Source organism: Parasteatoda tepidariorum, chromosome 5 (genome assembly GCF_982258835.1).
Source record: "Parasteatoda tepidariorum strain Cologne lab strain chromosome 5, Ptep-v5.0, whole genome shotgun sequence".
Taxonomy (NCBI): domain Eukaryota; kingdom Metazoa; phylum Arthropoda; class Arachnida; order Araneae; family Theridiidae; genus Parasteatoda; species Parasteatoda tepidariorum.
Window position 1 is genome coordinate 119,196,830 of NC_141759.1, and position 16,606 is coordinate 119,213,435.

The 16,606-nt window shown below is 29.0% G+C and overlaps 1 protein-coding gene across 10 annotated transcripts in view; it reads right to left on the reverse strand.

Moving 5' to 3' along the window:
• Positions 1 to 16,581, reverse strand: part of LOC147810102 (uncharacterized) — a 49,446-nt gene extending 32,865 nt beyond the window's left edge. For 2 of the 10 annotated variants that reach the window (XR_015434222.1, XM_087164994.1), the window contains exons 1-4: positions 16,204 to 16,346; positions 12,477 to 12,661; positions 7,342 to 7,398; positions 3,446 to 3,515 (exon numbers count right to left, since the gene is read on the reverse strand). The gene's annotated coding sequence lies outside the window, so the exon portion shown is untranslated. Of the gene's footprint in view, positions 1 to 3,405; positions 3,516 to 7,341; positions 7,399 to 12,476; positions 12,662 to 14,904 lie in introns of all 10 variants that reach the window. The other 8 variants (XM_087164993.1, XR_015434216.1, XR_015434217.1 and 5 more) reach the window with 8 other exon arrangements.
• Positions 16,582 to 16,606: the final 25 nt, after the last annotated feature.

The window sequence follows — 16,606 nt, forward strand, 5'->3', positions numbered from 1 at the left end:
TTGGAACAGGATGAAATTGGGTAGAGGGGATTGCATTTTAAAAATTAGATTTTTTGGAAGTTTAGTGTTTGGAAGTATTTAGAAGATACCAGACATTTTATAACTATAACTTGGTTTATTTCCTTCATAAACAACTAAGATTCTAAAAAGCGTTTTACAAAATAAAGTCCATCATCAAAGTAAGTAGAAAGACATCAGTATTTCTGGACTAGGTGGCTTAGGTCCAGCACACATCTCCGGGTGAGAGCTGAAGTCAAAGTGGCACACTGATCGTTGGTGAGCTGCTTTTTATCCTCCTTGAGTGTAGGCGCGCGCAGTCCAGGAAAGCTGATTTACATCTTGAGAGATCGGCTTCTTCCAGCAGCATTGCATTTTAATGAAGATGACGTTCGATGCGATGAGCCTTTGATGACGCCACTGAAGTGGTGCAAGTGGCAACACATGGTTTTGGAGCAACAAAGCAATTTTGGAGCATATTTAATAAGAAGAATTAAAACAATAACTTAATAACAAGAGTTTTTAATTTTGTTCATTAATAACATATCTTAATTTTTACACTTTTTTGAAGGTCCCTCCCTGCATAAACAAATTGAGTTTCTTTTTGGTATCTTCCAATGCTGTTAAATAGTCTGCTATCCTCAACTTAGCCTCACATAAGAGGATCTGTCCACTTTCTATAATCGACATGTCTTTATTATTTAACCCATCTTTAATATTTTTTTCAGCTGTGGCTAAGAGATCTTGAGAAGCCTTCAATTTTTTTAGCAAATCAATTTCAGCAGCTTTGAATCTGCTCTCCTCCGTTTCAGTGTTTTCAGATTCTTTTCGCTTTCTTTTTTCTCAACCTCTAATCAAGCAGAATAATTTTTAAATGCTGCACTGGTCCCTTTAATCATATCTTTGTCAACTTTAAAGTTATTTAAATTCCCAGCTCATATGTGAAAACTTGTCTCAAACTATTAACACTATGCAAATTTAAACTTGCCCTATTGTCAAGTAGCTTTTTATTCACACATATGAACCAAACTAAAACCTCTCTGGTACTAAAACCTCTTTCAACATCGACATTCCCATGTGGCATGCACGAAAGAGCTGTAAAAAGCTTTGTTATAAGAGGATATTTGATATTTCCCAAATTATCTTTCTTCACAAAATAGTCCAAGTACACACAAAAACACATCAAATCACAAGTCACAAAATAGTTCCAAAAGACATCAATTGGTGCATACACATTTGAGTCAGAAGAATAACCTTCTGGTTCTCCGCGTAACAGTAACTGGATTCCAGATTTATAACAGTAACTGGATTCTAGATTTTATTCCTCTTCTGGATTTATAATAAATGGAGTTACTGTTGCCAGATATTTTATTGACTTAATAGAAGTGTCTTCCATTCTCATTACAGGATGCAACACTTTAAGACGGTACAGTAACCTATTTTCAAGAGGCAATGCTTTTAATAACTTTTTTGCACATGCCATAGACTTGGCACCTAAATACATAGAATTTTTTCCTGAAGAAGATAAGGATGTCATCGTATTTGTGATATCTAGTCCAACATCTATTAAATTTGAATTTTGGCAAATTTCTGCATTTTCTACATCCAAAGATTTTAGTCCTTTCCATTCAAACTAAGAAAAGCAGAACTCTTTAAAAAACGCCCTAACAATGCTTAAACAAGAGACACCATTTCATCATACAGCAAGTGAATCAATGTCTCAGTTTGGAAAAAACCTAAAACTTTATTTAATATAGCCGAAATATTTCTTAAAAATGAGCTTTTGCCAAAACCAATTTAAATAAATTCAATATTGAGTGGCTCATACTATTTTTTAAATTAATAATTACTTTATTTAATTTTGTAAAAGTTTGTAAAAGTTGTTTTTTTGTTTAATTTTGTTGTTATTTAATTTTGTAAAATAATTACTTTATTTAATAAATTTTAATTTTGTAAAACTCTAATTAATTTAACTATTATTTAACGCTATCGAGTGTACGTCATCCAGCTGATTCCTTTGGCGACTATGCAACATGCCTGATGCCACAAGATAAATATGAAAATGCATGTTTGATATTAAAATGACATGAATAAGAATGGCGATATTAGCAGTTTCCGCGATATTAATAGTCAAATATTCAAAATTTTAAAAATTGACATCTGAGATTGCCACAGAATATCATTGTATCTGTTTGTCAACAAAACAAATAAGAAAACAAAGTCTCTATGGCAATAAATTTATTTATGCTGGTAGACATACTCTCATAGAGTGATAAATGAGTAATGAAAAGAAAGAATAAATATAAAATAATCGGCATCAACAGGAGTTAAATACATTTTAAACAGATAACCGAGGACGTCGTGATCCACACAAGAACGACCAACAGAAACTGGCCAACCCCAGCAGACCAATGGGTTACCGACATAAGTTGATTGCACGAGATCGTCTTTTTCAAAGACTGACTAAAATCGAACCTATAACCTTTATGTTATTTAATCAATCAAAATATAGATAAAACCCCTTTCAGCATTTATTTATCTAACAAAAATTCTACAAACCAAAAGGGTACAATTGCAGGAAGAATCACACGTATGTACACCTCTTGTTAACGTGATTTACCAAAAGTTTCAACATTTTGTCCGATTATAAGATATTGATTTGCGAAAAGTCAGAGAAAAAGTGGAATTCTGCACATTTGTGGAAAACTCAAAAATCCTGTTTCTAGTTTTTAGAGCTAGGAGAACAATATGAAAAAAAAACAATTTTAAGTTAAACAAATAATCAAAGAATTTGATATCCTGATGATTCACATAGTGATACATTTGATATCCTGATGATGACCCTTCACCCTCAAGTCACATTTGATGAATCTCTCTTCCTTGAGATAGATTTTCACTAAAATGTGTGATAAAACTTGCAATGTATTATTTTGTGAATGCAAAACAGTTCACTTGGCAGAAATTTTCAGAAAGTTGACAAAATTTTATGGAAATGCAATGAATCATAATGTTCAGTTTAAAAATGGTGCAAAATGGTATATGCTTGAAAATGGTGTGTCATGTAGATGAAAAAAAAATGGAATAAAATTAGAAGTCATGAAACTGATTGCTCTAGTCATAAATCAATTGCAACTTATGATTTCTCATCAATATCATATAAAATCAGGATAAACGTTTTAATTAAAATAATATTGCTAAATAATCTTTATTTAATACAGTAGATTAAAAACTTTTTTTGATATTATAATTATACTTAAGCAAAATGCACTGGAACACATAAATTAAGTTGAATGAAAAATCTCACTTCAGTTTTATAATCTGCAAAAAAAACATCTTATTCACCGAAAAAAATATCTGATCTGATTCATTTTAAACAGTCATGTGCAAGTTCTGTTTGGTGAATTCTACTAGTGTGGCAATAAAATACTAACTATAAATGAAAACTTACCAGGTTTATAACACTATAGATCTGGCCAATTCATGGATTTTTTATAGCATAAATGGATGCCTGAACCAAGCTATTAAAAAAAAAAAGAATTGTATTATTTTGTATTAGTTAAAGGATAAAAAATTACACTTTACGAAATAATATCTACACACAAATATGAGAGTTAGTTTATTGAAAGAAATCTAAACTCAAAAGAGAAAAAATGCCTCTTAGCATCAAATCTTCAATACTTCAAAAGTACTTTTATATATTAATACCATATATGTTTAAGCATTTAAATATAAAAAATCATATTTTCAGTCTAAATCAAAAGAGATTTTCAATAATAAAAAATCTCTGTCTCAATAACCTAAATAATAACTACTACAGTAGAGAACTAAATTATCCGGGATGTTCCTAACCATCGCTATTCAGGATATCTGAATTTCCCGGTTTTCTGGATTGATCAAAAAGTGTCGTTCATCGATTTTTTATCGAATCCAAAGACAAGGAAAAAGTGTAACATATTTTAAAGTAAGAGAAAAAATAAAAGCTGTCCTAAAGTTAAAAAGAAAAAAAAATTTCAAAGAATAAAAAAATTTGCAAGTTTAGACAAGAAAAATAAGTTCAAAAAATACAAAATTCTCATATTTATTTTTTTTTAAATAATTAAAATTCCTAAATTAACTAATATAAACAAAATTAATGATTAAAAAACGCAATATATTTCATACCTAATAATACGGGGGGGGGACAAAAATAAAAGGAAAACTTATTAATCTAAATAAAAACAACATTTGAAAATTATTAAAACGAAACGATAGTTAAAAAAGGCACTAACATAAATATTAAAACCTGGAACAAGGCAAGATCAATAAGATCAGAGGAATTTAAAAAATAACCTAATGATAAAATTTATGAATAAAAAGAATTAATTTATTGAGTACAAAATTTATCCTGAAAAGAAAGAAAAAACTCAAACATAGTGAAATCGGAAAAAGAAAACTGCAATCTGCTTCATATAATAATCGTATGTTTAAATTTATAAACAATTCTCCTTTTATTTATTTTTTTATAAAAACACAATTTTTAATGAAAGCAGATGTGATTCCACATCAAGAAAAACTTGCAAATGATACCGCACTTCTAAAGAATCAGAATGTATTCAAAAGAAAAATATTGTTTTATTAATCTATCCAAAGTAGATAAATAAATTTTTACTTTTTATTTCTCTTTCATCTTCTGTTCACTGATATGCATGTGCAATGCATTTTCCCCACCCCCACCTAATTCAAAGAGAAAACGAAATCAGTATACCACTCCTCTGAGTTTGATTGACAGCAGCTTATCAGAAGAACGATTCTGAGAAAATAAAACGTTCCTCACTTCCCTGCCCTCTCTCAAATTTCCACTTTTTTTCATTATCGTTCTAGTTTAAAAAGGCGGGATAGCCTAGCAAATTTTTCCCCAGTTATCTGGATACTAGATAAACGGTTCTCTACTGTATCTACAATTTTAGTAAAAAACATGTTTTACAAACATGTTTTAAAAACATGCATTTCAAAAATGTTTGTAAAGAAAAAACTTGTTACTTTGGATGACGTTATTGTTTCCATGGTACTCCATGTTTTGATATGTTTGTTATTATTTATAACACCTATAAAAACTGTTAAGCGATGTTACACAAACGAATAAAAGCGATGTTACACAAACAAATAAACAGAGATAAATTCAAGCAATTGTGAATTGTCTAAAAGCTGTGATTAATTTATTAAGAAAGAGCAGCAAAATGTAAAATATACAGAATCTTCTAGATTATAGCACATTTTTTAAAAATCAAAAGCTGCATTTGGATTGCCTTTTTACAAATTAAAAATGTTAGAAAGTATTAAAAACAGATCACACATAAAAAATAGTAGAGTGAACAATTTATGAACTCCCAAGCTATTAAATAAATGTGTAATAAAAATTTTGTATTTTGTGTTACAGTTTATAAGAGTATTATTTAACACATATTTTATAGGTAAAAATAATAAATTGTTTACCATCTTAAAAGACCTAATACAGAATTCATATTTAACTTCAGAGAAAATATTCTCATTATCCAAATGCACAATTCTAAAAAATAATGCACACGGCTATACGATGTGTTAGTTAAAAAAAACACTCGAGAATAATAACTGCAGATAAAAAAAAAAAGAAACAATGCCAACAAAATCTTTCAAGTATTAAACATTTAAAGTTATATGCATCATTATCGATATAAAATCATTATCCGTTACACATTCTATGATATCATTATGCATAATTATGAAAAACATACATAAAACATCTTCAAATCACTCTCTTGGGTTTAAATAATTGTTAATATTTTATAGAATTTTAACATAAGACTGTTTATGGCTAATCACCTTCAAACCTTTCGAAAAATTTCAGATCTTTACCAAAAATAAATCAAAATCCAAAATTAAGTCATACTTCAAAAAAAAAAAAATCTAAGTCTTCAATTTTTCTTGGTCAATAACTTCTTTTTCAGGCTGATTTGAAATCTGAATCTTATCCCAGTTCCCTGTAACTTTTAGCAAAATACCATACTTCAGAGCAGTTTGTAAGATAACTTAAGAAAAATACTGAGTGATTTCACACAAAACAGTTATACTTTTCTCCATTTAAAAATAAACTGAATCTTTAAAACATATTGATGAAAATACTTAACAGAAAAAAATATTCATTGATTTTAAAGCATAAGATCTTAACTATTTTAATTGTAATATTGATATTTTCAAACAAAAATATAGATAAGACATTTCATCAAAATGTTTAATTTAGTTTCAATTAACTGCAAAATAAGAATTTAATTAAGAATTAAAATTTAATCAACAAACCAAAGCAATCTGCAAAACGATCAAAGAATTTCACTTCTACATATTTTGTACAGTAGAAACATTTTATTTGTAAATAGTGTTTTATTTTTAAACATAAATTATTTAAACAAATACTTTCATGAATTCAGAAGAAAAAAAAATCTCTACCAGTTAGGTCAAATTTCTTAAAAATATAATGAGCATTTGAAAATGGTATTTACTATTATAATGGACTCTTTCTATCCAAAAACAGCATAGAAGGAGAAAACATATGAAAAATAATTATAAATATAGAACTAATTGAATGTTTCAGTTTTATAACATGCATATTGTTTAAAATCAGCTATAAATTGTGCTGAGTACCAACATCACAGCTATACGTTGTGCTAACTGAGCAAGCAGGGTTAACACTCAAATCTGGAAGGAAAAACAAAATTCCCTGTGTTTTCTGGGTAAATATTATACACAATATATTAAGAAGCAACACAACAATTACTGTGCTTTTGTGTGAGCTATTTTGGGCTATTACACTAGTATTAATTGCTAAAAAATTTAAGAAGAAAAAAAAAGAACAGATGAACATACTTAAATAATGCTATATAATTTAAATAGTTTAGTATAGCTAAAATATCATCCTTAAATATCTCATAGATCAGTTTTGAGTGGTTGAAATTTTTCAAAAGACGAAAATAAGAAACATATTCCGAGTTTGTAAAAAAAAAACTGCATTTTCCCCATTAATTTAGATGATTTTTAAACTCCCTGTATTTTCCAGGTTTTCCTTATTTTCAACATGGAGTCGCAATCCTGGCAAGGTAAAAAAAAAAGAAAGGATCTTATAAATTATGTTAAAAAGGAAGGGAAAAAAAGAGAAATAAACTAAATAAAAAGATGACAAGTATGCTTTAGGGTCAAGAAAGCAAATATTCTGAAAGGTAAGTTATGAAGATAATTTCAATCACAAGTCACTAAAAAGTAATAACTTATTAAAAGTAGTAGTTAACATATATCGTATAGTATTTCACACCATTGGAGAAAAAAAAGGATACTTACCACTCCTTTATTAAAATTTCTGTTGATTTTACAAAATGCATGAGGTGGATTTTCATTCTAAAAAATAATTTAATTTTTAAAAATTTTTTTAATGTTAAACATACAAATTTAGGGGAAAAAATAAAAAATTTATCCTTTTACAACATTAATGTTCTCATGGCATTAAAACATAAATAATTCAAATTTACTTCAATTTAAATTATGGAAATTCTGATAAAATGTACTAATTTCAATTTATAATTATGCACACATTAATATTCACAACATGGTTTCTTAGTATGTTTTTTTAATACAGGTTGAGTCTAAATGGTTTGGTGGATGGTTTAGAAATAAAGTAAAGCAACATAACTTAAGATGCAGGATTATATCCGTGGGGAATGGCTAAAAGCAAAGATTAGATTAGCCTAGAGTGGTTGACCTGCTTGTTCGAGAAATCTAACATAAAATTGAAATTAACATTGAATAAATATGAAAACATTTATTGGTTAACAGCCTCAGAAAATATAGATTATGCAATGTTGGTTCAGGTGCACGAAAATGATGTCTAATAACAGAAAAATTGTTTTTAATTGGTTTAAATGTTTACAGGGAGGGAAATAAACCACGCTAGGATTATGACAAAGAAAATTCGATTTGGCAATAAACTTGTGTGGCATACCATTATATATAAAGCATATGTGACAATCATTAATATCAAGCATTAGCGACTGATGCTGTTGAACGACTGCCTATGAGAAGATTCAGAATTAAAAATGGCAGTTCATTTAAAAAGATTTTGGTAAGCAAAGGATCTGTCCCAATTTTATCCAACACAAGGAAAGAGGTGTGGCATCAGTGCCTCAATCAAACCAAAAAGAGGTACACACAGACCCATTATAGCAACTTAATCAAAGATTTTATTTTAAATTTATAACCGTTGACGAATAGCCAACCCAATTTTTAGGTTTACTGCTACTAATATTCAACTAAGTATCATTGTAATTTTGAACACAATCCAGAAGACAAGGGGACCAGGATTGGGAGAAATTTGCCTTCGTGGAGGACTTTTAGATGAAACTAACCCGCATTTGTGTTACATGGGCAGGAAAGCCATAAAAACCTCCCATGGTTAACCTGACGGGAAAGGGACTCTAACCCATGATCTGGCTGCCACTGAGGATATTTTATGTGGGCACTATGATTGGTGCGAGCCGGGTGCAGAATTCGCATTGACCAGCTGTTGCTGAGATTCGAATACGGTTATCTGATTGGGAGGCGAACACTCTACCCCCTGAGCCACCAGGACTCTTAATCAAAGACTATCATAAGTAATTGGTGTTGCTTTTTAAGGTTGCTTGTTATTTTGTTTTCATGTTTCTTTTACTAGCTTAATGCCTTCATTCATCTATCTTTGTAGGCATTCCTTGTAGATTATATTCTGAAAGTTTAAGAGATATTTTTACAAATTCAACAATACTACTGAAAAATTTTAAATAAAAAGTTATAGAAAATATAATTGGATGACATTCGTGGGAAAGAATAATAAAATAGATATATTAAAACTATTAAAAGACATAATTTTCAATTTATTGGAATTTGAAAAAGGTTCAAGTATACCCTTTTGACAGAATTCACTTCTATTAGCATGCACTTTCAATTTTCTATGCAGAAGTTATTATTAACTCAATCTAATACCAAAGAAAAGGCTAGATAGATAAATACATCAAATCTTCATTGTTATTATTAAAAAAAGAAAATTACAGCAATAGTAGAAAAATAGTCACTGGCCTAATAACAAAAAGATTTCATGAGTATGCATCTATTAAATCAAAAATGGATAAATAAAAATTAAAAATACACCATCTAACACTTATTCATTTATTGAATAAAATAAATTTAATAAACTACATAGGCACATTTTATAAACTAATAATAAGAACTGCAAATGAGGCAATGAAATTTAGCATTATATAAAGCAAAATTTTATAATTATAAAAAATTTAATAAGCAGGTTAAAAATTTAACATTTACTCTGGATCATTATATTAAATTATAATCAAAAAAAAGTTATTAAAGTGAATTAATATTATTAACTAAAGAGAATATATAACATTCACAATCATGAATAAGTATGTTATTTTATGAGAGCAACACAGGAAAAAAAACACCAAACTAAATTAGTATATACCATTCCGTTACAGTCTATTGACCACAATGGTCAGCTGGTCATGCAATCATTTTTTAACTGGCAAATGGTTTTTTTTTTTAAACTCCCCCCCCCCCACCAAATAAAACAAAACAAAAAAAGTCAAACTTTAAGTGTCTCGCACTTGAAAAATTAAAAAGGCTCTATAACAGACAAATAACTTAAATATTTTAAAAGTTGGCATACTTTTTAAAAATTGCCAATTTAGCGTCATTTTCCCACCCAGATAAAAATTATTCAAACAAATGCCTTATTCTCATATTTTGCAAATTTTATGAGCTAAGGGAATGCAGCATTGAAGTATTTAAATATTTAAAAATTAGAGCATAAATACTTTTCATTTTCCCAAAACTGTGGCTTTTCTCAATATTGATGCTTTCTTTTATATTCAGAATAAGCATAGATAGAGCTGGCAAAAGATAGGTCAAACTTAACCTAACAGTCAAGAATAGCTGTTGTATACTCACAGCAGCAATTTTAAAAAAATTTAAAAAATAATAAAAAAATTGTTATTAGCAAAAAGAAAAAAAAAACACATTGTGAATGAGCTTTTAAAAATGCAGCCTTAATGTTAGTTTGAAACATAGAGTTATAAATAAGAAGGAGTGGGCATTGCTCCCCTTCCCTATTGGAGCGAGTGAAGTAACTGTCAAGTAGCGGCGGCCATGTTGGTATAACCAGAAACTTCGCGGAGCCGCTCAGGTTTCAAGAGGAAGAGTTAGGTTGTTTTTGATCTTTTCTCTTATGATTGGAAAATTTCGAAAACGAGATTGAAATAGTTTTGTTGTTAATACATAACACCTTTTTTCTTTTAATTTTTCAACATTAGTTTCTTTTCTTCTTCCCAAAAAATAACGTTTTAAGATAGCTCTATTTTACAACTGAATTAAAAAAAGAACTTCACAGCAGTTTTCGGGAACTTAGGTTCCTTTATATTTTATCTAGGCATTAAAAGTAATATATTATTGTTATTTAAGGGGGCAGCCTTCCAATTAAAAATTTATTCAAAGAATATCACATTAAAACCACACTATTTTGAATATAAACAAAATAATATGAAACGCACTTTTCTTTAAAGTTAGAATATTTAAAGGGGAAAATATTGGTTTGTGCTAAAAGAATAGCAATAATCAACATTAAGCCATTTGAGTAAACACTTGGGTAATAAAACTAGTCCATAACATACTTTTTATTACTAAGCAGAGAAGTCTAATTTCTTTTTTTTTTTTTTGCAAAGCACTTGATCATATGAAGTGTACAAAACTGTAATTTACAAATAGCAACGTAAAATAACTGTGTATTTATTTTTAAAGGTAAATACCCAGAGTATTTAATATATAGGAATATTTATTTTCCAATTGAGGTTTAAACTCCACTCATGAAATGCTCTATCTCATTCACAAAATACATGAAGTGGTGAGCAAATAAATGCTCTATAATAAATGCCCAGGCAGTATTATCTATAATGAATGCTCTATAATAAATTATAGCTTTGACACAGCAATTGAAACGTTAGTAGAGGAAGGTGGAGGCTCAGATGAAACAAATTTTAAGGCTTTTAAGGAACTTTAAAAGATAAAATGAATACTAAAGCCTTTTTAAGGCACATAGAAATCCTGGAAAGTACTAGATTTAAATGTTAACACTTTGAAAATATATAATTACTTGCTGCTTTTTAGCAGGGTTTGAAAAAATCCAACCCCCCTAGGTTTTATTAAAAAAACCCGGGGGAAATTGGGTTTTTTCATTTAGTACTCATAAGCTTTAAGTTTTACTGTGTAAATATTTTTATTTATTAAATGTGTCGTATAAGCTTAAACATAGAAGTAAATCCAAAAAGTTATTTTAATTTTGTTATATGCATTTTATGTTAAGCTTAAATAGCGCATTATCACTAATATATGTTTGAATCTTCTTTAGTGTTAAGTACATAATGTTTCAAAATTTTTAACTCAAGCATTGTAAAATATAAATGCAGTAATATAAAAGGAACAAGTTTATTAATCTTTTGGTTTTTACATACTTTCATTTACTATATTTATTAAACATACACACACACACACATATATATATATATATACTGTATTATGAAATTATAATCTGTAAATATTTATAATCAGTAAAAACTAAAATTTCATCTGACTTTTGACTTTAATAAAAAACTGAATTAGATATTTAATGGTCTTCCATGTTTTTATAATAAGATTAATAGAAAGTGAAATTAAAATTACGTATGATTATAAAGAGTATCATGTCCCCTTTTTTTTCTTCAAATAAATGAAGAAAGAAAATGATTTCATTTTTAGACAAATAATTTTAAAAAGTTCTCTTATAAAAAGTTTTAGCTTACTTTTTTAAAGTCAGAAAATAAAACTGTTTTGATTTCTTAATGTATCACTTAGTAAAAAAAAAGAAACTGTTTCTTTTCAATTTTTTTAAACATATGAATTAATAATTATAACCTGTTTATTAATATATAAAGCATGCAACTATATTTTAAAAATTGATCTTTTCGGACTGTATTATTTAAATTTCTATTTGATTTAATATCATTTTCAACAATAGACTAATTGCTAAAATAAAATCTATTACTCAGTTTGAAGAATGTTTAAACACGTACAGCTCTAGTTCAACGAAGTTCGCTTTGTTTTGGTTGTACCAATATGGCGCCGCGGTTGCGGTTAAGGCTTCACGAGTTTACGGGCATGCCGTCTCCTCCCATTTATTACTCTATGGTTTGAAACAGATTTTAGAGGTCTGAACAAACAAACCACCATTATTTTAAAGACCTTTCATGGCGTTACCTTCTAAATATTTTAAAATAAATCCGCAGGAAAAAAAACTTTTTAACACAATAAAAAGCTATTATTAAAAATTTTTTAGCCATGTGTTTAAACTGATATTGGAAGCTCATTAAAAAGAGACAATAGAAGAAGCAAGGATAAATTACCTTACTTGCTAATATGATACATATATCAGTAACAACTAGTTGATTGCAGGGATCATTTTCAGGTGCCCTCCGATATGTAAAAAGTTTTTGAACCACTATTATTTACATTTGCTAAATGACCACCTGGTGTATTTAGGACCACTTCACTGTCAGCCATGACTTTCTCCTTTCTTTCATAAAGTTCCCTGAATAAAATTTAAACAAATTAATACAGCTGTAAACAATATTCAGCAAAGTAATACAGCTGTGAACAATAAACAATCTTTATTTTTTTTTTAAATTAATAAAATAGATATTTTGTGAAAAACTGCCCATTATTTTAATTTTCGTGGGTACCACTTCAAACTTTTGCTTCTAGCAACAGCAACTTCTAGTCAGCTTCTAGCTAAGCAAACTGTCAAGCTATGCAAAGTTGTGTTGCTTCTAAATAGACACAACTTTGCTAAATTGGTCCCTTTAAAACTAGTTGTTGGTTGAAATCGGGAATTTCTTTACTTTCACTAAAATAAATAAACTGGTTTTCTGTTAGTTATTTTAAGCAGTAAAAGAGACTGCAAATCAAAAAGGCAATTCAAACAAATATTAATACATACTGATTTAAGGAATACATCGAGACCAAAAGTTTTATTCATGTAAGGAGTAATTCATGATATCAGGGTGAAAAATAAAGAATAAACAATTTCAGAACTTGCAGCTCAATTAATCAACTACACAATCCAATACATCAGCAGTTTCACACAACTTTTCTTCAACCTTTTAACTTATAAGTTATTTTAATGATTTGGGTACATAAATTATCAAACATTTTTTTCATTGCAAAAATTTAATGTTTAGTACAAAATCCAATATACTTAGTAGTTAAAAATTAATACTTTGAATTACATGCAAAAATAAATCATCTCTATAACGATTCAAAGAACTAGATGCCATTTTACAGGGAAAAAAAGAAGAAAATAAAACCTTTGAAACCTTAAGTAAAGTGCAGCCATCTATTGTTATAAATTAACTTTCCCTAAATAGAATCGGGTTAAACAAAGAGATGAAGCCGAAATAAACTTCTCACGACATATATTCCGGTATAACAATATGATGCAGTAAAATAAAAAAGTATTACCCTGAGTAATACTCGGCCGTGACAATTTGGAACACTGCTGTGTCTGAGATTATTTTGGGCCATGACAGTTGAAAGGTTAAAGCAACTTTCCTTAATTGATTTTTACAGAACTAAGTTCCCCCCCCCCTCTCTCAACTCAGTAAAAAGTGCCAAAGCAGCTTTTAGTTGCCAGTACGAACCCCACTTTAAATTGTTTTTTTATTAAAACATAAAAATTATTTTAAATAACTTAATATAACAGCTAATTAATGAAATAAAAAATTGTGTACTAAACAACAATTAGAACTAAACAAATTGTTATTAAAACCTAAAATTATCATTTCAAATTAGGTACTCTAAATAATAGCATTTTAATTAAGGTGGGGGTCGATATTAGCAGCCTACAAGATCGCAAGGAGAGCTGCTCCAAAGCCACTGTGAATTTCAAAGCTGCTGTGAAACAAGTTTTGAATGACAAGCGATAAAGATTTGCGATATATGAAGGATGTGCACTTTTTCATAATTGAGGTCGGTGGCAGGCAATGTTACAGGTTAATGAGAATGCTCGTATTTTATTAGTTTTAGGTTTTGTACGTAATCTTAATAATCAATCAGGGACAATTAGTCAAAAATATAAGCTGAATATGTAACAAGCAATATTTACAAAAATATGGTATCTTCATATTTTAAGAAATTTTAGACAGTGCAGAAAATTCATAATTTTTTTTTTAATAAGAAAGAAATTGAGTTGTAAAATAAGATGCAGATGTTATATTAAACAGTATTGCCTTCAAATACAAGGCTTTTGTTGCTAACTAGAATCAGGGGAAAAGAAAAGACTGTAAATAAGTTTTTTTTAAAAGGAGATCAAACTGTAATAATAGGGTGCTTAGCCATATTTTTCAACACAAAATAAGTACCTTTTAAGTAATTTTTAAGCGCTCAAAAAATATTTTTTATCACTTTCCAAAAGAAAAATCATAATTAGGATCTGTGTACTAATAAAAAAGTTTTCAACTGTTTAAAGTTCTTAATTTATAAACATAAAATTCAAAAACTTTACATGATTGTGATAAAATAACTAGTTTCTGATAAATATTGCAGAGAAAATTGTGGAAATCATGCATTTTTTGTATTTTGCATGAAGATTTAGAATTTAAATTTACACGGCAAGGAAAAAAATTTCTTTTAAAAGATAGAAAATTAAGCACTTCTTACAAACACCAAAAAAAGCACCTTTAAGGGCTTTTAAAAATTGCAAGAAAAATAAGCACCTTTAAGCACTTTTCAAAAATGCTACGCACCCTGAATAACACAATTTAAAAATGCACTCACCTCACATCAACGAGAGGGGGTTTATCTCTACCACGGCAGTAACAGAAAAAGATGTTTGGACGTAGGACAGAAAGCAGTTTAAAAGATACTTATTTTGTTAGATTAAACAAAAAATTATTATTAAGTAAATGTAGTTATACTTTAGTAAACTCTATATATTTAGTTATACTCCTCCATGTCTTAAATTTAAAAAAAAAAATTTTTTTTTAAATAAAACTTAGGTGATCCTTATTTACCACAGAAACAGAGTGATCGTGAATTACCCCGGGTCACCCTAAATAATCAAATGCGCAATTCGAATTTCCCATATAGCCTGAAATATATTGGAATATCTTTTTTTTGATTACTGGCAGGCTTTGAATTTGAATCTTTGCCTGTGAAGATGCGGGAATTGTTACTCATTTAGCGTTACCCAGTGGGCACTTGTGAACCAAAGTCACGGAGGTGAGCAACGTTGCCCACGCCACAAACCCGTTTATAGGGTGGGTCACATTCACACATCACACAACAGAGGACAGCACAAAGAGAGAGAGAAACATCCATGCCCAGGGCGGGATTCGAACCCGCAGCCAATGGCTTCTTAGTCAGGCACGGTAACCGCTCGGCCACCTGGCCGGCATATTGGAATAACTAAAAAGTACAAGAGAATCAATGCTAATAACTGCCAAAAATACAATAAAAATGGATTCACAATTTTGGCATAAATTGAGCGCATCAAAACGTGATTATTTAAATGATTAATTAAATCCCTTAATTTGTATAGATATATTCGTATTTTAAACTTTTAACACACCTACAATGTACTATTTTAAATATAAATAATAATATTTACACTATTTATACCTTATTAGCAAGAACGGCTTTATAAATGGTTAAAACAGTCAAAAACTGACGCATATCAAAACCTTGACAACCATGGAAAGAACTGATTTTACTTTTTTCTACATATGAGAGCAGTCAAATAGTAAGATCTCAAACAACTAATGACAGCTGTACCTAACACTTTATTGTAAAGGAAATTTGTACACGAAATACCTTAGAACGTCAGAATTTTTTGTACACGAAATACCTTAAATTTATTTAATCAGATGATAACAAAGAAGAATCTAAAGTAGGTTTACGAAGAGCTCGAAGAAAGGGAAAATAATTACTTATGTGGTATCATAATTAATAATCTTTAAAAAGATAGTTTAACATTTCACGCCAATATATCCTATTACAACAACAAAAGCTTTAAAAATTATAAGATTATAAAAGGCATTAAAAGAGGGGCAATTAATTGAATAATATGCCGACAACCTGTAATGTTTCTAGAAACTCGCAAGAGGAAATAGTAAACATTTAAAACTGTAACGTTTTGCTTATTTCTACCCATTTTGTGAATGAGTTAAAATTAAATTAATGTCGAAATCACGTGAGTTAGATTAAAGCGAATATTGTCTTCTACTACCATTTTCAATTGAACAACTTGGGTTTTGGAGGAGGGTCTCTAGTTTCAAAATATTGCTGTTCAAATAAATCTTAATAGGCTAAATTAAGCCTTACCTATTGAAACGCAGTGCTATAAGCGAAGGCAGAGAGCACGCCGCTCTTTACTATACTCAATACTCAACACACAGTTCGTAATACTTTCATAATACATAAACTATAATAACTAATCTGATCTGTTTTGTGATTTTTTTATATAAGTTAGTTTTGACGA